The 23,018-nt window shown below is 38.3% G+C and overlaps 1 protein-coding gene and 1 non-coding gene across 7 annotated transcripts in view; one reads left to right on the top strand and one right to left on the bottom strand.

The window, feature by feature from the left end:
* Nucleotides 1–23,018, top strand: part of NRG3 (neuregulin 3) — a 930,932-nt gene that overhangs the window by 295,967 nt on the left and 611,947 nt on the right. The gene's annotated exons all lie outside the window — the stretch shown is intronic.
* TRNAA-GGC (transfer RNA alanine (anticodon GGC)) lies at nt 2,329–2,403 on the bottom strand. Its single transcript has one exon. It is a non-coding gene; the product is annotated as a tRNA-Ala (tRNA).

Below are 23,018 nucleotides of genomic sequence, written 5' to 3'. Positions count from 1 at the left end.
CATGAAAGGCAGTGAAGTCTAAGAAGAGGGGCAGAGTCAAAGGTGACAAATTCGGGCAGATGTGAGGGGACACGCAGAAAGGAAGTTTGGGTGTTCGTGCTCACGTCCCCACCAACGTTGGCTTGGACCCAGGGACCGGGAGGTGACCCTGCACAGCCGCTCTGACGAGGAGGATGTTTCAGAGCCTTGAGTGCCTGCCTTCCTGTCACTGTCATGCTGGCTTCTTTTCCAACCTCAGCACAACAGCTTACCTGGTTCCTTCCCCAAAGGTCTCACTTTCTTCTTTACCTTCTACCACATCTATTTTTCAACTCCAGAAATAACTACTTCCTCCTTTCTGTTTTTGAATCATACCTTATTTGTGCGTTTTAATCACAGTTGGGTCGCAATCATTACTCCATAGGACTTTGATTCTTACTGATTTTCTCTTCCAATGACAGATGCTCTGTTAACCACACACACACCATTCAGTCAAGCTCTGCTTCTCTTCCTTCTGCCTAAAACCTCTTTGCTTCTCTGACTCCTTTGTAGATCTAAGAAAGTGGAGCCCTTTCTTTCTAAGGAATATGTTGCTGTTTGCCCTCTTCTCATCTCCAAAATCACCTGAACGTCTCCTATTTAATTTGCGTCTTCAAAGATTCAGTTTTCCATTATTGTTCAGGAATTAAGAACAGAGTTAGAACAAATAATTAGAAATCTCCATGACCACCTTTAAACAACACGTTTGGTCCCTTCCCCACCAGAGCCTGGCAATTTGCTAAACAAATGATTATTATCATTGGTGTAATAGGCAATTCTTCTCATTTTCCCCAGCTGACCCTCTGCTGGAATCGCTAATAAGCTGCAGAAATGGACAGTGGCGGGCAGCAGGTATGGCTAGAACGGGAGGCCTTGCTAATCCACGGGCAGCGTGTCTAGGGATGAACATGTTGCAGGAATTGTCCTGTCTCCTGGGGGAGGATCCCCCATCTTTTCTAATCTCCCCGATACCAGGGTTACTGTGTACAGACTGAACCACCCTTGGGGACTGTTCATTGCTTTCTGTTTGGCTTTCCCTTCGGGCTGGCAGGAGTCATTGCCTGCTTTCCAGCGTCTGGACGCTTTGAACGTGCCCTGTGTTTCATAGTGAGCTCTGTGACCTTTACACCAAGCTACGTGTTGAAATATTGCGGTCAATTTTTAAACGTATTCTAAATTTCTTCTCTGTCTGTAAATTCATCCTCATCTTTATCCCCCAAGTAGGAGAAATAGTGCATTTGCAAACTAATCACATGGCACACTTGCGAGGTACATTCCCGTACTCTGTGTGATTTAGGCCTCAAACCAAACAATGAGGTTGACATCATGAATACCGTGTTGCAGGTAAGGAAGTTGTGGCCGGGAGAGACTCAGGCCCTCGACTAGTGGGCTCTGGTGCTTTGCAGTTACCATGCTTGTATGCTAAGTCCCTTGGTCTGCATTTCTGCTTTCCTAATTGCTTTTGACAAAAGGAAGCAGGAACATGCTGGAGAAGCGATAGGCTTTCCAGATGAGTTGCTGGACTAAATGCCCTTGAAGGTTTGTTCCAGGCTGGATGTCTCTGGTTCTCTCCTGATTTAGTGCGGCAGTGCAGGACAGTCAATGTAACTGTCCTGGCTGAGTGAGAGAGCCGCTGGTTGACTCAGTTATTCTTTTCAGCAGTCATTTTTTTAGTATCTTCTATTTTTGTGAATTAGGAAAGGAATCCCAAGGCCTCCAAGGGAAATGTATATTTACTTGCACTTAGAGCTCAGTAGTAGAGAGCACGGGCAGCTTACTTCTGGGTGAGCAACAGCTCCTTTCTGCCCCGTAGCCCCTTATTCATAACATGGAGTGAATAAAATACCTACCTGTAGAATTTTTGTGACAGTACACATGTAAAGTGCTTAGAACGGTGCCTGGCAGACAGTAAGTTCTCCATAGACACCAGCTGGCTTTATTTTGTGTAAAAATAGAAAAGATGTGTAAGGAATTTGTCATTAAAAAAAAATGATTAGCATCAATTGATTTATAGCTTAAAGTTGCTTATAGTATTTGACCATGAATTTTTGCAAAACATTTTCTAGGCACAATCTCATTTAACCCAAACTATCAGATAGTAACAATTATTATTATCGTTTAATAGGTGGGGAAACTGAGGCATAGGGAAGTTATTTAACTTAAGTCTTGTAGGTATAATTTACATAAGAAAGAACCAAACAGGTTTGGAGAGAGGCAATAGTTCTAAGTCATATGCTAAGCCTTTCTGGTCTATCTTAGATTAAACAATGATTAAATAAAATTAGAAGCGTTTTATTTTTATTTTTTTAATGGAGGTACTGGGGATTGAACCCAGGACCTTATGCATGCCAAGCACACACTCTACCACTGAGCTATATACCCTCCCCTCAAAAAATAAAATTGGAAGCCTTTTAAATGCAATCGGAAATAGTATCTTAGAATTGCACCTGTATTCCATCTCTACTATAATCAGACATTTAAAACTATGTACCTCGATAAGTCACCGTCATGACCAACATTGTCAATAACGAGAGTAGATCTTGCAGTGAGTTTTTATTATGAGGCACTTTCATTGTCTCACCTAAAACTGGAAGAGCCTGGAATGCAGGAGGATACGCCGCACCCTTAACCATAACGCTTTCCCACCTTGCTCTTTGTTTTGTCGATTATATAAAAGAACATTCAGAACATCCGTTTGATGATCTTTGTTCTTTGGTCTTCCCTGAACGAGTGTCAGTGGATAGGAGGAAAACTATTTAAGACACATGTGAGAGAAAAAAAAAAAAAAAACCTACAGGAAAGTCAAGTAAGAAAGATTATTTTCAAAAACAAAACCATCTAGCTTTTAGCTAATTCATCAGGGAGATAAAGCAACAGTTTCATGCCTCATAACAATTTAATAAATATTACTAAAATATGGCAGCCGCCACCACGACTCGTTAGCAAGCTGTTTGTGTAATATAAAGTTATCCAGAGTTATTCTGGGGAGTTGGTTTGTCAGCGTAGTACACACCATCATCTCTGAAGAAAGTCAGGAACATATGGTCCGTGCGCATCAGCTAACCCCTGGGGATTGCACCAGAATCCCTCTTCTCACTGCTTCATGACATTGAGAGGAGAGATGGAGATAAGATAAGGGGGGGAGAGAGCGGTGGGAAGAGAAACATTGATTACTCGAACTGTAAAATCGCACTTGGAAGCATAAATCAAGAATCACAGAGTTAACATCTTCAAGGAATCTGTTAAGATACAAGTTGAACATTGCAACATCGGAAGTCTCCAGAATACAAATTCTGGATCTTGGCACACAGTTAAATTAATCATTCCAGTAACCACAGTAAAATGCTGCAGATAGCATGCTACTGGCCCACATAAATGAGTCGAATGCCATCTATTTATCAAAATCAACATTCCTTTGAACATATTTTCAATGTTTGAAATTCTGAAGTTTACATACATATTAAGCCATCTCTCTCAAAAGGAATATGATATATTTTCTAATGTAAAGAGGCCTGTCTTGTCCCAATTAAATCTGTTTGAATAGAAAACTGTAGAGCTAACCACATCTGTCAGTGATCATTTATGTGTGAGTAGAATTATGTACTTTAAGGATTATGCTTATTTAATAAGCATCCCTGCTCCCTGGAATTGGGTGATCAGAAACTTTTTTTTATCCAACGATATTACCATTAAATTCTGGAATAACTAACGGCGCAGGATAAGGCCTGACTATTAGTAGGAACAGTAAAATAATAGGTCAGTACTTTGCATTTTGGACCGTCTTTCTAATGGAAACATGATCTCAGGAGTACATTTTCCACACAGTTCGGTAGGGCTCTTAGGAATGCATTGTTTTTGTTTATTTGGAAAACTTTTAAAGGAGGTATTATTTTATCACGTTTACATTTGTGTTCTTTCGTTTTAATTTGCTCTAAAATCCTTTTGGTCTCACACGATACCGTGCATCTAGGTAAGATACTGCCCCAAACCTTCCCCCATGCAGAGCCAACCCTGGGTCATTTGAAAAGTGTGGCTTTGTAACCATTTCGTAAGTAAATGTAATTAAGGAAAAAGCAAGGGCATGTGCTTCAAATAGATATAATATCTGTGTAACTTTTTACTTAAAATTTGGATTACTTCAAGGAGCAGTTAGATTAGGATGTGTCCATATTGATGTGGATATAGATATTTATGTACATGCAAATGAAAGTTTCCTGAGAAAATAAATAAACGGAGAAGTACAGGAAGCAAACTGGAATATGACGACGCTATATCCAGACAAGAGGCTTTGTATAGCGAAAAAGAGAACATTACATTTGCTGACTACAAAGATTTGAAAAACCGAGTTAATATTACATTTATTTAGGCCTCTGAGGCTCAGTCAGGCTGTTCTCAATGAGTCTATTTTAAGGTGAAGTTATTACAGGCTGGCTCCCATCTCACAGAAATTATTTGAAGTTGTTCTATGTGGCAACAGCCCACCTCATGTGATTGCACTCTGAAGCACTCCAGCTAGAAGGCGGCTGTGTGACTTGAAATTTAAATATAAAGCAAATTCAGTCAGGGGCCAGGGTGCCAGCCTGCTGGACGGCCATACTGGGAGGAGGGAGAGGTGAAGGGCAGGGGGCCGAGTGGAGACTGGGATGTGCGAAAGGGAAGACTTCAAACTTGGGGGCTGGAAGAGACCGGGTGAGGCAAGAAGCGATGTGTTGCGAACTGAATAATTCATGATGCAGGACTAATTTTGACTCTGGAGAAAATTGCTTTCTCACTGTGCCAAAAGCCAGGCAGTGAGACCAAAAATCAAAGAGGAAGCTAAATGGAAGGGGAAAAAACACCCAGAATCAGCACAATATCAAAATGACAACTTGTCTAGGGCTGCGAGTGTTGTCAGAACACGTGCATGCACATTTGAAACCTTACCTAGAGTTGAGCATCCCTGTTTGTGCACATACTGATTGGAATGCAATAACAGGTAAATCTTTTATAATTATCTTCAAAAATAGCTCCTTGGTATTATCGCAGAGACTTCCAGTGAGGAAATAAGCATTCGTATTTTTCATTGGCACTTGGTGAAAACACACTGCACGTCTTGGTATATAGTATAAGGGATCCATCATCATTTGGTACTTACAAAATCACATGGATGCCAGAACTGACCTTTAGAGTTAATTAACAAAGCTGCCATAAATATGAAACTTGATAAATGTTAATATTTATTGGATTCCTAAAATCCAGATGGCTTTCCTTCCAGTTTCCTTCGTAAATGGAATTAAATAAGAGTACTTCTAAAACACAACCTTAGGCATTCTTACTAACACCTGTATACTCGATTCTTATTTTTTTTTAATGATTAGAAGGAATTATGAGTATTTCTAAAGACAAACCACTGATTCAATTTTAAGCCATCAACCAAGCTATAAACTATAGACATTTCTGCTCAAGTATAACCAAATTTAGTATCGTGATCCTTCATTTCCTTTTCTTTAAAGAGTTTAAGCAGCTTCTCAGCAGGTGAACACAGGATGCTAAGATAATGAAGATGTTTGAGGCGAAGTCTTGCTCCTTTCCTCTCATTTCGTTTGTTTTGTTTTCTAAGGAAAAGCCAGATTCGGCTCCAGGGAGTAGAAGGGCGTCCCTGGCAGAAAAGAGGCCATCCCTTGAGTGGCTGAGTAAGAGTGTGTGCCCCGCGTGCTCGTAGGTAGCCAAGAGCGTCTCCCGAGCCAGAGCAGGATTTCTAAAAATCACCTTCTGGCAGAGATGAGGGCTTTTCCTTCGTGGTTTGCACTCTGGTATGGGGCTGATGAGACATCCTTCTTCAGGACTGGCTGGAAATAATAGTTAACTAGATCTAGGCGGCCATCAGCAATTCAGTGTAAAATTCAGCTGAGCGTGCCTAGCCCTCCCAAATGCATTGAGCTTTTGCTGTGGCACCTGGTAGGACACATTATTCAGTTTATCTTACCGAATATGGAGTTTGGAGACAGGACAGCCGGCCAGCTGCACGGAGCATATGACCCTCTGAAGGGCTTGTGTTTCAGGGGACAGAGTGCTGGCTTTGTCAGGATGCTTGCTGTCTCCATTTTAGGTCCCTGCATTTGCAAGGTTGCCATGTGGGTCAGGATGCAGGAAGGGGCTGTGTCAACAGGTAGAAGATCTGGGTTCTAATTCTAGGTCCTCCACTTGCTAGTTCTTTGTTCTTGGGCAAATCACTTCAATTGGTCTAGCTTTCATTTTCTCATATGTAAAATGATCATTTTCCTATTAGTCGGAACCATATGAAAATTGCTGATACTTGACTGACTTTGGCAAACACCAGTTTCTTATGATTCAAAATAATTTGTATTCCTGAGACTTGTTCTGAGGATCAGGTGAAAAACACCTCGTACATAATCACACAAATGCAAATTGCATACTTGTCCTGCTATAGTTAACAATTTGTGGAGACTCAATGAGATAGTATCTGAAAAGCAAATAGTGGCATGAAATAAAAATCAGTTCCCTTCAGTGTGATTCCAACCACTTTAATTCCAGCCACTGTTTTGAACTTAACACTTCTACAGTGTTTTACAACTTAGAAAGTGCTTTCACATAAATTAGCATATTGCTTTCTATAACAACCCAATGATAAGGAGATGGATATTGCGTAGAAGTTGTGACTTGAGCTGGGTTGTACAGGTGGGTAGTGAGATCTTGCACACGGCCATGTATACTGTATAGTCATAGCTGAATGCTAGTATCTCAGGATTGGTGAAACATTCAGCGTGGGAAGCAAAGCAGTCATGTAGGCATGCTACTTTCCAGTCTGGCAATCAGAACCAATTAGATCAGTGATCTTCAAATACTTTGATCACGCGATGCTATATGTAACAATGCTACGTGCATGAACCGTCAACACGTGTGATTTTTTTTTCCTAGAAATTGTCTATGCATAACAGAAGTAACACCTTGTGTACATTATGAAATACACATACCATCAAAACTTTCAAAGAAAAAATTTAGAAATAAATATTTACAAGTTCTGATATTTTTTCCCTATGTCCCAAAAGACTGCTCGGTTATATTACAGCTGCTTAAATGGAGATGCTGGTAGATTTGTATGTCCTGTGACTCCCAGTCCCTCCAGATGGCCCCCAAGACAGAGAAACCTTTGGGAATTGTCATCAGGTCAGAATGGCTTTTGAACTCAGTGAAGGCAGAACTTGAACATGTGACTCATAGGGGAGGAAGCAGTTAGGTGTTGACAGCCTTACTTGGAGTCAAAGTTCTTGTCACCCAACAATCGGACTTTGTGCAAGGTGCAAGCTCCTTCAGCTTCAATTTCCTAAATGTGGGTTTATTTTGGGATAATAAAATAATGAAGTATTATATGGAAAGTACTTTCCAATCTATGTTATAAAATACGAGACATTATCAGTGTGCTTATCTTTGTTGTCTACACCAGCATCTTGGGTAACGTAGGCAACACTGTATAGGTTTGTTGAGTAAATGAGTCAGAAAGGAAAGAACACATTATCTTGTTATGTCACTAAGAATGTTTCCAGAAACAGAAAACACGTAAAAATATATTTTCAGAGCAAGGCTTTTTGGTGTTCTGTTTGTTTGTGTCATTTCACACAATAAAAATCCAGAGATAAACAACTCCAGAATTGGTTAATTTCATAGCTCAAAGCCGTTGGAAAGGACCCACGTTCTTTCTAATGGATCCACGGAGCTTTTTTGAACAGTTAACTCTCTTTGGCTGGATCTCTTCAGTTACCAAGATGCTGCCACAGTTCTAAGCAGCAGCGAAGACGGCAGTGTCCATGGGTTTAGTGGCTGGTGTTATGACACAAATCCATTCTTTCACCAGTCTAGGACAAGAGCAATGATCCTGGTGGGATTTCTTTAGCTTAGGGTTGGAGAAAGAACCAAGCCTCCCTTAAAGCGAAGGAATTTTATGATCAAGAAGGAAATGTTGGTCTGGCCATCAATTGGGTCATCAGCCGACCGCAGTGCTTCCTTCACTAGCCTGTCCATGGCTTGATGCTTGTCCTCACAGGGGCTCCAGTATCTCTCCTGGGATGTGGGACCACCCGATGTGTGAGCAAGGCAGGTATCTGATCGTGTACTATCATGCTTTTTTATTTTTATTTTTGACCTGTATCTCACAATGACTTCTCCACAATTTTCTTCAGATACTAATAGAAATAAGGAAGTGAAAATGCAAGCTAGGGTGTCACTCCATTCTTCTCATTCATCTTACTGAAGTTTTTGGGTTCTTACTCGTGACCCCCCTCCATGGCAAATAGCAGTTAAGTACTTATATCTAGGGAAGTCCTCTTTTATTAATGTGAAGTTAATTAAGAACATGTGCGTCTCTGACACTTATCATTACAGTGAGAAGAAATTAATTTTTCAAGTCCAGTGAAATTTCATTAAGCCAAAAGCTTTTTACCTCTTATAATAAGACATGGGAAGACTTATGAGAAGTAATTGGCTGAATTTCTGGAACAGATGCATTTAATAATAGGTCAGATGAGCAAAATGACTATAAATCGAATTGAATTGCAGGACTCCTCAGGTAATAACAAATGGGACGATATGGCTTACAGGTAATATTTTGACTTCAGATCATTTAACATATTCAGGATTCATTTTTCTAGTTTCACTTCTTGCTTTTTTTCCCCAGCATTCTTTTAAACTTCGTATGTTAGAGGTCTCACTTCCAGCGACTGTTTGTTCATCTCCAATTCAAAGTCTATTTATATTTTGTCAGGAATCATCACTACAATCACTATGTTTAGTATGATTGTGGATGTATGTGTGGGTGTGTGTGTGTGTTGCACAAATTTTAAGACAGTTTTACGCAGAATCATCTTCAGTTACTGTTTTTCAAGCCATTACCATGACAAGCCAAATTGTTCTGAATAAATTGTCATTCATGGCTGAAGCAAGCATTTGTTTTTCAACAATTTGTTTTCACACACCTTAACTTATACCAGGCAGACAGACTTGGAGTGATGCCATCAGACTTATATGTGGTACTTTAAAACTCTATTTTATATTTATAGTTTAAAAAGTGTGGTATTTCTAATATTCTATGGACTTAATTTTTTAGGCAGTGTGTCTTTGTAGTTCTAAAAAATTTGATAATTATCCAGATTAGATGCTTTGTAAACAATTAAAATAATACATAATCACTTATGGAAAATGTGCCAGTTCCTTACTGCAAACTATCTGACTTGGTGTATGGTTTGTAAGGAAAATCCTTGGGTATTTTTGTATATTTTATGTTCCTGGACAAGGCCAGATGATTTCCTTTAGCATCAAGGAAAAGGAGCACTTAGAAAGTGTTGAAAATCAATTAACTTGTGATTTGATATCTACTCTGGAGCATAGTCTGAAATATCAGTGGTGGTTTAGAGAAAAGTTTTTCGCATATTTTTAACACTGTCTTTCAAAATGTTTTAACCAGCATTATTGTTTTTTTGGACTCAAAAGTTGTGTATCAGCTTAATGATTAAAGGTACAGAGAGTGACATGCTTTTTTTTTTTCACTAGAAAATTAATCAAAACCAGCCCTCAGAAACCAGATTTTCTAGTCTTTGTCCAGTCTACCGTTTAGCATAAAAAGGATTCTCATATTGCGTTTCTGCAGATCATGCATACTGAGCAAATCCAGACAAAGCAATTCTTCTGCTGATCTTGAATTAAGATAGTCTTTTCACAATTCAAAGAAAGAAATTAATGGGTATGACTTTTTCAATTAAAGCTATTCTTTATTAAATTTCTTTCCTGAAATTGTTTGTCTTCCAGGAAGGCCTAGGATGAGGCAAAAGTAAAACTTGGAAACTGCAGCTTCCACTCCATGTGATAGGGTTTTGGTGAGAGTGTCTACAGGAGTGGTGACCTTTGTCACTCTGGTAATATGGCCACATTTCCAGTGGCTCCTAATGTGGTTAAGACTGTGGATTCTGCAGCCTGACTGCCTGGTCTCCATCACTCTTAGCCAAATCCTAGCTCAGATGCTCTAAAGTGTCATTCCTGGACCAGTAGCATCAGGACCACCTGGGAACTTGCTACAGATGCAAATTCTCAGGCCCCAGTCCAGACCTACTAAATTGAATCCTCTGTGGGTGGAGCCCAGAATCTACATTTTTACATGCCCTCCAGGTGATTCTGATGTTGCCTAATGCTTGAGAACCACTGTCCTAGATCCTGAAGTGCACACTTTACTTAATATCTTTGTGCTCCACTTTTCTCCAGTTGTAAATGTGGATAATAGCAGTGTTTATCTCATAGGGTTACTGCAATAATTAAAGAAAATCACATAGTGATTTCTGCAAAAATGCCTGGCATATAGTGAGTAATCTCTAAACACACAGAGCAAGTATACATGGCTTCTATGTGCTTCAACATCTAAGAACATTTGGAAACCAGAGTTTAATATTGCATTTCTTTCTGAAGTCAGTCACTACAGAAACTAAGGCTGCAAATCCTCAACAGGAATACTCCTTTTAAAAAGTGAAATATTATTAAAATTTAATTTCATAATGTCTTTCATTAGTTTTGTATTTTTTAAATGCCTATCTTTAACTTCTAAATGAAATTCATTTTTCTTTCAGTACAAATACTTTTTTTCCCCTTGGCTCTCATCTTCATTTCTACTTTTTTCATTTTCTTTTTGGTCTGGATATTTCCTTGAACAAGTTTTCAATATTCTAATAGTGCATAATATCAAACACCCAAAGAAAATACACTTTTGGAAAGACTGATGGGCTCAAGTTAATGAATATGAATGAGTATCCTGTGTTTAATATATAAGCAAGATATCACCTTTTCTCTGTCATGCAAATGGGAAGGTAAATATAACATGGTCATTAATAATAATGAAATAAATGCCATTTTCTATCAGCGTTTAGGTTATGTCATACATTTTAATAAGGTTCAATTGTATTAGGGATCTTCTTGGTATAAACATTTTCTTAATTTATTCTTTTTACCAACTGCATAGAAATTCACTGCAAAAATTCAGTTCAGAGTTGGAATATGGAGCTAATGTTTTGAATATGGTTATTATCTATGAAGCAGAATTTTATAATATCAGATGTATTTGCAGGGAGATTTGGGGTCCAGCTTAGTTCAGTCATGGAGGACACACTCTGCGCTCCACACTGTGGTGGAAAATACAGCATCTCCGGCATACTCCCTCCCTCAGAGGGCTTTCGTCTCCGGCTCACTCCCCTGCCTTCCTCACTCAAGTCCCTCTGCAGTCTAGCACCTCTAGCCTCTGTATCTGGCTCTCTCTCTGTACCTGACTTCTTTGCTGTGGTTCATACCCTGATGATTTTCCCATCTAGATGCATGTGCGTCTTTCCTTATGCTCTCTTCCTTACCTAAAAAGCCATCCACTGGCTTTTCTGAGTCACTCCCATACTCTCCTCTATTTTCTGGATTTTAATCTGAGTTTAATAAAAATGTTTCCTGAGGCCTTGTCTTGTGGGCACTGGGATTAGAAATAAAGGGCTAGAAATGGAGGTCTAGTTGATTGATGGGTTGATTGCCTCTAGGGAAGTCAGGAGCTGGACTTGCAAAGAATGGCTAAGAAAAGAACCCTGTCTGTAGGGCTTTAAAAAAAAAAAATGCAAAACTGTTCAGCTTGAATACCTGAGTTTGTCCATTGTTAGAATTCTAAGTGCTTCTTGAAATGATTAAAGGAATGTTTGAGATTTTGAGAAAAACTTACAAATTGTCCTGCACACATATTAATGAAATGTGCTACATCAAAGAACTTCTCATCTTGAGCAATCAGTAACCAAATATGTCCATAGTAGAATTATATTAATTTAGACACAGGTTTCTTAACATCTGCACTATGAAAATTTGGGGTTGGATAATTCTTTGTTGTAGCATTGGGCTGCCCTGTGTGTTGTAGGCAGCATCCTGGCTCTACATACTGCATGCCAGTAGAGACATGCCCCTCCCCTCCATCAAACCGTGGCAATCAATATTGTCTGCAGACATTGTCAAAATCATCCTGAATTGCAATTCACTTACCCAGACTGTAAACAGTTTTGGTGAAGAAATTCAATTCTTGATCTATTATCCTACTGCTTTACTTACATAACTGTGAAAAATGGTTTTTTTTTTAATTGAAGTATAGTCAGTTATAATGTGTCAATTTCTGGTATACAGCACAATGTACCAGTCATGCATATAATATATATATATATGTATACTCATATATATGTACACATATATATGTATATTCATTTTCATATTCTTTTTCATTAAAGGTTGTTACAAGATGTTGAATATAGTTCCCTGTGCTACAGAAGAAATTTTTTTAATCTATTTTTATATATAGTGGTTACCCTTTGCAAATCTCAAACTCCCAAATTTATCCTTGCCCATCCCCATTTCCCCTGGGAACCATAAAATTGTTTACTATGCCTGTGAGTACGTTTCTGTCTTTTTGTAGATGAGTTCATTAGTGTCCTCTTTTTTCTTTTTTCTTTTTTTAGATTCCACATATGAGTGATCCCATATAGTATTTTTCTTTCTCTTTTTGGCTTACTTCACTTAGAATGACAATCTCCAGGATTCATTTTAATACCTGCTTAACCCTATACAAACGTCCATTAAACTTCAGCAATTTTGACCCAATTTTGAGTTCCTTTCCAAATGATTACTTTTTGGGCCCTCTGTATATAAATCTGTTATTTCTATTTTCTTAAATGTTCCAGATGCTTTTATCTAGCACAGTTTACCATAGGAAATTAGTTCTAAAACCTTAATTGTCTTGATACTAATGGGTACACAAGATTGTAATGAATTAAAATGCCTTACCTTTTAATGGTATCACATGAATAAAAACATCTCCCTTGCCAAATTTCACCTCAATGCTCTGAATTTAAAGAAAGAAGGGGACAATACTGTATCATTAAACCAGGAGGAAAGATTAGAAACACAACAGATACACACAAAAACACATACACAAATTTAACTCAATGAGGATTAAAAACCGAGTAGAATAATGTATAAATGCATAAAGATCATAACAAAAAAGTCATGATGATCAAAGACAACTAGAAGGTATGCATAGAGAAGAAACAGACCTACCCTACAACAAATACATACAAGTTGAAATGAGATAATTATTTTACTATTAAGACAGGAGAAAAATACAAGAGTGGGAAGATCTTATGATGCTTCAGTCACGTGCACATCCATGTGTATTTCTGATCTTACTGGATACATGTCCCTAAATCTGCTGAAGGCATTTGAATAGCTTCCCTTGCTCAGGATGTAGTGATATATATTTTATAAAGCTCCTAACTATATGGGGTTTATTTTCAGGGCTATAGTATGTGAAGAGGTTTTAGGAAGGTGAGTTCAAACCCAAGCTGGGGAGTTGCATCTGGAGGTAGATTTCTCATAAGTACAGATGTAGAGGGAGTAACAGCTTCAAGAAACCTTCAAGGTTATATTTATGGTAGACAATTAAAATCAAGTGTTGCTGCATTAAGGATCTTCTGGAAGAAGAAGATCCAGAAGGTCTTCCTTGAGTTGGGAATGGGGGTGGCATTTAGCTGAGGATGGGAGTTGAGGGGAGTATGTAAGGCTTTTATTAGAAATATGCTTCCAGGGGGAGGGTATCACCCAAGTGGTAGAGTACATGCTTAGCATGCACAAGGTCCTCGGTTCAATACTCAGTACTGCCTCTAAAAATTAAGTAAATGAATAAATAAACCTAATTACCCCCCTCCAAAATAAATAAAGTAAAAAAAAAAAAAAGCTTCCTGATCTAAAAAAGGTCCTAAATATCACACTTATTTCTCAATACCAGATGCTTAGGATGTGCCACGCATCCATATGTGATTCCTAAGTTTTATTTTGTTTTACTACTACTTTTAAATGATAATTTTTCAAGATCTTTTGGAATGTACTTAATCCATGTTTTTTTCATAAGTTGTGGTTTTAAAATATGTAAAGCTCACAGGGGGAAAAAGTCCAAAGTAGAAATTTTCCTCTGGTGCTTCTGCTTCCTTCCCTGTCCTGCACACATGGTGGAGTGAAAACTACTGCAGCAATTCCAAGGGAAGATGTTTTCACTTTGCAACGTCTTTAATATTTATAAAATGGTTAGCACTCTTGATTATGGGATAGATTTGATTTGGAACTCAGGTTTTTTTTCTAGGCATATATTTTAACTTGAATTCCACTTACGGCCAAAAAAAAAAAAAAATTCGCAAGACAAAGAAGAAAAAAAAAATTAGGTCACAAAGTATAAAAGTCAAAAGCAGTTGTTCCAAACTTGTGTTTTATATATTCTCTCAGATTTTACTTTCTTATTCTGTATTTCTCAACAGCTTTCAAATAGGGTCACCAAGGCACAGCTTTCCAGTCCCCCTAAAATGCAGCTTTTTGATCCCAGAATCTAAATGCCTTCAACCAATTCTTCTGACCATGCAAATTGTCTCAAATTGACAATTGACTCTACGACTGAATTTGTGATAGTCTTGAAATCACAGTGGAAAAAGAGATCTCAGTGTCATTTTAAGAACTGGTTCACTACTGGGTGCTCAACAAACCAGATGTGAAAAAGTAAGAATGGCATGTGTCCACAGTAGATGGAGAATCACTCAAACCCACACCCATAAAAATGCATGCATACCATGAGCCTGTATCCTGATATTCCAGAACACAGGAAGAAATGTATTAAGACAGTCAATAAATAAAATCTCTCCAGATGGAAGATTTTATAGAATACTCTGATAATTTAAGCTAAGTTTGCGTAGGATATCCAAAGAGATAAATGAAGATATATACTGCTAAAACATTTGCTACCAATAATGGAGCAAAGGCATGTGAATTGATATAAGAAAGGTAATTAGCAAGTGAATCAATTAAAGATCTTGGATATGAAAAATACAGCAATGGTTAAAGAAGAAATTAGTGAACTGGAAGGAAATAATAATTATAACTACAGCTGATCATTTTACTCCACACATTTAACAGAATTCTTCTGTGGTTCCCTTTGCTTTAAGATAAAAATTTAAATTCTCAGCTTACATGGCCTATACACCCCTATAAGCCCCAGCTAAATTTTCCACATCTTCACCTCAGACCCCTTTGCTCTCTTGTTCTCTGGGCTCTAGTTTTTCAACTTTTTTCTGATGCTATTTCATTTTGCCACATTTTGGCCTTGCAGTAGTTAACATTCTTTGAAATACCAGTGGTGTCAGCATCCCAGGCAAGATTTCTAAGTAGGGTCAAGGGTCCCGATTATTCTATATTGTTGTGGCCTCAGTACAGGGATACTTATACACTTATTTACGTACGGTGAGAATGCGAGGACCAAAATGGCAGAGTTTAGGCTGTTCTGCTAATTGCCATTGTCTCAACACTTAAAATAAAGCCTAGAGTCTAGGAGGTAACTAATACACATCTTGTCAAATATTTAATTAGTGTGGTTATATGATTATTGGCTGAATTCACCTACACTAAGAGTTCCCTGAAGGCAGTGCCAGGCTGTTTTCTTTGTCAGGGTATCCTCTGTCACAAGTACAGTGTAGACATAAAGAAGATCAATAAATATTTGCCCAGGAGTAAAAGTGTAATTTTAAGGTGCATTAAAGCTGGATGCCTAGAATTATGGCTGTGTTCATGTCTGCCCCCTCCAGTAGACTGAGTTTCCTGACTGTTCCTTTTTTATTCATCTTTGAACCTCTGCAGAGCCCAGCACAGTCTTTTTCAGTAAGTGTTAGCTTACTGATTATTTGGTTGAAGAAGCAAATGAATGAAAACATCTACAATAATATTAGCAAATAGGATGTAAGATATGAAAAGCCTTTTTTACTGAAACCACAGGACTTAACCCTAGGATGCTGAGCTGAAATCACACCAGGAAAATTAACTTAACAGAACACATCAAAAGAAGACATTGTTAAAATCTATGTAATTATCTCAATTGCCAAGGAAGTATCTGATAAAAAGTCAACAGCTGTTTGACATAAATATACCAAAAGAAATAGGAAGAAATGATGTGTTTTGCACAAGGCAAAAGTATGTGTTTCCTCAAGCATTACCTTTAATGTAGAAATACAAGAGACATTCTAAAACAACCAGGAATGAAACAGACATGCCTTAACCTCACCATTGCTACTAACATGATTTAAGTTTTAAGTAATAAAGAAAAATAATGTTGAAAATATAAATACTAGATCTCAAAGTCTTTAGTATGCTACTTGGGTGATACTAAGGGTAAATTAGCAGGTAAAACATTGCTATTTTAAATGTGTCTCCTAGAGAGAAAAAGAAATAGCGTTGTTTAGGATCATGACTGAAAAACCTAAAGGTTAGTAAAAATAATACACTAAATGCTAATATGGGAATATAGGAGACCAAAAAGCAGCAAGTGAAAAAAAAAATGACAAGCTATAACCACAGCATTAAAACTTAAAATCAGTTGACTATAACTTGCAAAAAAATGAAAATGGATAACATTAAAAAAAAATAAGAAAGCTACTATTTGCATTAGTTAGACATTGATATCTGGTAGGATAAAATCTAAGCATAAATTATTTCTCATGCACATCACACCTTGAATTGTGTCTCTTTTTTCCCAGTGAGAAACAGGATGAGAGAATTGCTCAGCAGGTAGAGTAGATACACTAAGCCGGGTCACCTGGTTTGATCCCTGACTAGGGGCATTTCGCACTATGACATCAGGGCCAAGGAAACACAAATAGCAGTAAAACATCAGAGGAGCATACATGCAAGCTAGATGCTCACACACACACATTTTAATCCAAATAATTGAGATCAGAGTCATTATCAATATGCTGGTCATAAGAATGGGAAGAAATGCCTTCCAAAATGTTCACAGCAAAAATGACAAAGGACAGTGGTGAGTGACACAGGGAGAATTAGGGAAGGTGATCCCTCATGACAATAACCTGCCTACATGTGATCCCTGGTGAATTTCTTCCATGTTCAGAAATAGATACTCCCTAAAGAAAACATTTAAAAAAATAATAAATTGAGCGTAGGGATGGCAATCATTTCTTGTCCAAGGAAACTATATTTTCACTGCAGTAACTGCAAATGACAGGCAAAAACCCAAGCGTGTATAAGTCAGTATCATTCCGAGTGTTTTCAATCCTTAATGCCCCACACATACACACAGACACATGGTTATATGTGATATGATTATATGATTATAGATACAATACTGACTACGTGCAAAGCGTTGAGTGTGGCCCCTAGGATGTTCCTTAGACTTGGAATCTCCTCTCGTCCACATTCCCATTTGTATCATCAGTGTGTAATGTTAAAGATGAAATGTTTGCACGTGAGATTGTATGTGTCTTCAGTGTTGTTTGTCATTGAAGTCTATTTTAGTATTTATGTCTCTTCTGTTGAAGTCTGTTGAGAGCATGTGGCATGTCCCTCCTGCCACGTGTCGTTTTCTGAGCTCTCCATATCCCTGTCACTTACACGTTGTTGTCTTGTTGAGATTTGTAATTATATTTGTGTTGGTTATGTAACTTGAGGCCTTTCGGTAGGGTCTTGTTAGTATCTCCAAGTACGATAGCATTTCTAATTTTCATCCATTTTTATCACAATAGTCTATCCATGTACGACTCAAATGATTTAAAAAGGGGAAAACTTTCAAACTGAATAGGATCAAGGAAGTAAACCCACTTCTCCAGCGTCCAGTTTTCCCAGGAAGGGAAATAATTACTCCCGGGGTAGTAACCGATCTCGTGTCTCCTCTCTGAGCCCAGTCTTCCTCACCAGGGACCACTTACTCATTGCGTGGCGAGGATTTCTTAGTTTATTACCGTTTCTGGAAGTTGGTGACATTTGGTCATGTGCAGGACTTCTCTCTGTTCTGAACTGCATCCCAGAAAAGCAGCTGGAGCTAAAGCCATCTTCAGAGGCACACAATTGCAGAAAAGCATTGTCCAATGCTATGTGACCATTTGCAAGGTACTAAATCACTATGAACCCCACGCTTTTATTTTTCTAAAAAAGTAATCATCTTAGTACTTACATCCTAGACTTCTTGTGAGGATAACTAGCAAGTCATAATGACAGCAACCAATCACTGGGTTCTTGACACACTTGAAATATTGTGAGTACGGTCTATTGGAATCAATTTTTAAATTTAGTGCTAACCATTCCATTGTCTAGTTATTTTCTCTCCATGTATAGATAGAAAACTGAGGCTCGAAATACTCACATAATTTGTCCAAAGACCCAGTTAGTTGATCCAGATTCAAACCCTCATCTATTGGACCCTTAGTGTCCATATTTCCAGACTGGGGCTCACTTATTATTCAGGGATCGATAATAGTTAGCTCTTAATAGGAAAACTTTGAAACACATTTTTCCAGAAACTCTCAGTTGACACTCATGGAGCCAAGTCTCTTTTAACTCTTAATAAGTAACTCTTCTTTTATTTTCTGTAAATATGCCATAACCTATTACTTACATTCCTGTGAATCCGTTGAGAGCCAGATGTTGGAGGTACATATGATACTTTCCTATCTGTCACCTTGGCCACCCGTCTCGTGGTTCAGACATGAGAATGCCATCTTTTCTTGTTCCTCTCCATCAACTCTACCCTCTGCAACCTCCACCTGGACTTTCAGTGTCTCGGCAAGTGCAAGAGTTGCCTCAGTCTATCATCACTGCTACTTCTTGTTTTTTCCCAAATGCTGGATCTTGAGTCAGTGACTTTAAATTGAACCATCCATTCCTGCCTTAGCTGTTTCTGTTTTTTTCCGTGCTTTATGGAGACACACTGCAAGGGTAATTCTTGCCAACTGACTCACCCTTGTATTTGGTGACGGGGGTCATTATTTTTCATTGCTTCACATATTGATTTTGAACTTAATGCTTGCTTATTGAATCTAGTTATTCTTTGTTTCTCACTTTTTTTTTTTTAAACTGCTAGATCTGATCAGGAGGTGGTGACCTGAGATTCTATTTATTCTGCCATTTTGCTGGTTGGTCTGTAACTACACTAGTATAGAAATGAATGTTAAAATTACTATGCCATTGGAATCCTGAAGCTCAATCATAAATGACAGTGGTAACTGAGAGCGCAGTGAGCACTCAGTGAAGTTCGTACAAGGCTTCTGAGGAATGCTTCAGTACTGGATTTGATTAAGGAAAATAAGCTTAAAGGGTTTTCCTTTCTCATCTTGATGATTCCTATACCGTATATCTAATTTCATCCCATGACAAAGAAGAGATGGAATTGTGTTTGAGGCAGTACACTGATGTTTCCTTCTGAATATTGCTTTTTCACTGTTTTGATTAGAAGCACTCAATAAATGATGTTGACGGACTCCGGGAGTGATTTTTATAATGAAAGGGTATGTTGAAGTGGAGAAAACTCAATAAAAGGTTCTTAAATAAATACTCCTCTTGAATATAAAGAACATGGCGTTGGCAGATGACCTTGTAGGAAACTTTACTCCACGAGAGACTGTTGGACCTTTTATTCCTTCCATTTCTCTGTAACTCCTTGCCTTTCTGGGTCATCTCATTACGTTCCTTTATTAATCCCTACCCTTGAGTCTTGGTATTGGGGACTGCCTTTAATTTCATTTTAGTTCAAGGGACTTGTGACTTAAGTTATCCTTGAGTCTGACTGTCAGCCCCCAAATGCAACTCGTTACTTCTCTTTTTGCACCGGAGACCACCTGTATAATAGGATACCTGGTGATGGTCCCTGAAGTTCCAGAGGTCCATGGTGGGCATGCAAATGAGACTTCAGTAAGACCTTCTTCTCATAACTCTACAACAAGGGCAGACCAGACCCTATAGAGTTCCAGAGGGTACTGGCACATTTTTAATTTATGAGTGCATTTAAAAAAGGATTTAAAAATGATTTTTTTTTTTTGACAGAATACAATATACCTGAGTGTTAAACAAGAAAGTAAAGATATTTATAAATGTATAAAATGTAATGTGCATTGTGTGTTTGAACATAAGTGCAAACTTGGGGCTTTTTATAAATGTGAGGCACAGATTAAATCACCATTGTGTTGTGCCCTGGGCCCAACACTGCGATGAATTTCCAGTGGGAAGATGACAAAATGAAGTGAAAATGTTCTTAATGGAAAGAAAAATTAACCTAGAAGCAAAAGCACATGATTTTTCATTCAAACATGGTATTAATTTGCTTTGTGGCCATAGATAAATCACACAGTTTCCCTGAAGTTCATTTTCTTTAATTTTTCTTTTTGTGGATAGTATTGCTTACCAAATTACATATAATTGGATAGGGTTAAAGTGCAAATGAGTTTGTAGATATACAATATTTTTGAAATGAAGAAGACTTGAGTTTTAAGTGGCAAAGATAATACAGGCCCTTCTCCTTGTGAAAATTAACTTAAAGAGACACCTTTAGTGAAACTAACCCTCAGTCAACTATATGAGAAAAGGCTCCAGATTCTAGTATGCAGTTTCCAAAGTATATGGTATACCCTTCTGAGCAAGCGATCTCTTATCTGGAACAATAAGAACAAGTTGGATTGTCCCTGTAACCCACAGAACATGAGGGAGTGGCAGGAAGACTTATGGCTGAAACAGGACTCATTGAGACCCCATCACCTTGCTGGAAGGAGTCTGGGGTGGGCCTGGCTGGAGGAGGAAAGCCACCGGGAACAGTCTTGAGTAGCTGATCCCTCTTGACTGGAGAGAAATAAAGGCTAAACAAACTTAAACACAGAAGCTCATTGTGATGCATTTCAGGATCAATGAGGGACAATTGCTTTTGTATGGGTCCCACCCTGACCCTTCCCAATATGAATTTCAGGTACTACCATATTCAGAGAAACCTCCTGCGTAAAGTCTAGGAAGACTCATCCAGTTTAAAGGTGGTGAAAAAGAGGGAACCATTATAGAATAAATACAAAAGTACTAAAATAATAATAATAAGTATGATGGAATAGGCAATAGATGAAAAACATTCAGCAGGAAAAAATTTGCTGTAGAGAAAATGAAACTAATGGCCAAATACATTACCATAATTCAGCAATATGCCTTATGAAAGCAATAACCTCTTCAGAGTCTCAAAGCAGAGAAACAGAACACAGAAATTCAGGAAAAAGCACAGCAAAACAAACCAAAAAAACCCGAAAAACAAAAGAAAGAGATGGCATATAAGCAGATAAAGCAAGGAAAAGAGTAGAAAATAGTATTAAAATTAACAAAGAAATGAAAGTTGCACTGGAAATAACATTAGCAAAGGAGAATAGAAACTGCTCAAGTATCATATCATAAAGGACATGGAAACTGAAAAAGGGAAACAAAAAAATTAAACAATGCATTAAAATGATTGTAAGGTTAGAAGAAAGTAACTTATCTGGAAGACAAAAAAAAAAAAACAAAAAAACTAAGTGAAAAGTTTCCCCATGTCTAAGTGGTGTCCCTGAAAAGGAGAAATGAGCATGTGGAGAAAAAAATATTTAAAATTATTTTTACAGATATGAAGAAATTCTGAGAATAAAAGTTTTTAGTTGAATGTTTGGTTTGAAAGCCAACACTCTGGAAAAATTGGTACACTAAGATCACCATCCATATCCTAATTGGCTTGACTTCTGAAATGAAAAGAAGCCTTTGGGAAGCTTGAAACAAGATCAAGTCCCATGTAAGGAGTGACCGCCAAATTCCCCGCAGCAATATTCTGCATTGGGGAAGAGCAGATCGATGCTCCTTTGTCTTTAGGGAAGACAGTGTGACCCAGCTTCCTTAACTTGGCCAACACTGTTCAAAGTAAAGGCAGCTGACAAACATTTTCTGACATGTAGTGGTTCTGGGAATCCAGTTTCCTGATTCCTTTAAACTTGTTCCTCCAGCAAAAATGAATGGAGGAACTATGGCAAAAAGACTGGTGGATTACTCTAGTAGTAATTGATAATTATCAGAATAAACATTGTAATAGTAATAATTCTCTGAATTATGTGAATAATTAGATGCTCAGTTGGATGGACAGAGAAAGGGACAGTAGAATTCTTTGTTGCAAAACCTCCAGTCCAGTGGAGAAAACACAGTATTTTATATCATAACAAACTGAATACTCAAGATAAGTCCCCAGTGTGTGTCGGGGAGGGGAACTTTGGTGGCAGCAGCCAAAAGAACCCTATGAAAACATCGTGAAGACTTAGGATGCAACATGGGTTGGATGATTCGCTTATCAGAGAGCAAGGTCAGATAATGATGGGTTTGAATGAGTACTTTTCTGTGATCTTGTAAACAAAGTTGTGATAAAAGTCTGTATCCTCTCCTTGGGACACCCCTCTGACATCCCCGTTGCCTCTGTTAATCGTCGAGATAGGTCTTCTGCTAAGGGACACCTGCTCACATTCCAGACCCCATTTTTTTCTTGTCTTCACTCAGGAACCTCTGCCTTATGACCCCTTTTCCGCTTATAACATGCAGACTTTTGTTGGCTTTTCTCTTTCATTAAATCTGTAAACATGATTTCTCAGAAAACTTTCCTTCTCTCTGTGCGTCCTCCCTAAGATGTCAGTCATTCCATTGGTTTAATGCCATCTCTAGTCTAAGGACCCTCCTGAGATTCAGGTTTGTGTATGACACTGCCTCGTTGTCTTTAGCAGGTGACTTTCAAATATGTCCAGCACATAGCTCTTTGGTCTCCTCCCCACACTCACTCCCCCGACCCCCATTCTTCCTGTTCATGGTAAATGGCACCATCATCCAGTCTGGAGGTCACACCAGAAACCCTGCGTTTCCTCTCAATTCCTCCACACCCCTTCCCTGCCTGTGTCACCACCACCTACTCACCCACACCTACAGGCCTTTTAACCCACCCATGAAACTTGTTTGTTCTTCCTCTGAAACAAACCTCAAATCTGGCAACACCTCTCTGTTTCCTCTACCACCACCTGTATCAAGCAAACCATCATTTCACCTCTCGTCTGTCTCAGGGATCCCCACCCGCCTCCACCTCCACAAACCCTTCTGCAAGGGCA

This window comes from Camelus dromedarius, chromosome 8, assembly GCF_036321535.1.
Source record: "Camelus dromedarius isolate mCamDro1 chromosome 8, mCamDro1.pat, whole genome shotgun sequence".
NCBI lineage: Eukaryota > Metazoa > Chordata > Mammalia > Artiodactyla > Camelidae > Camelus > Camelus dromedarius.
This window is presented reverse-complemented; position numbering and strand designations above follow the sequence as displayed.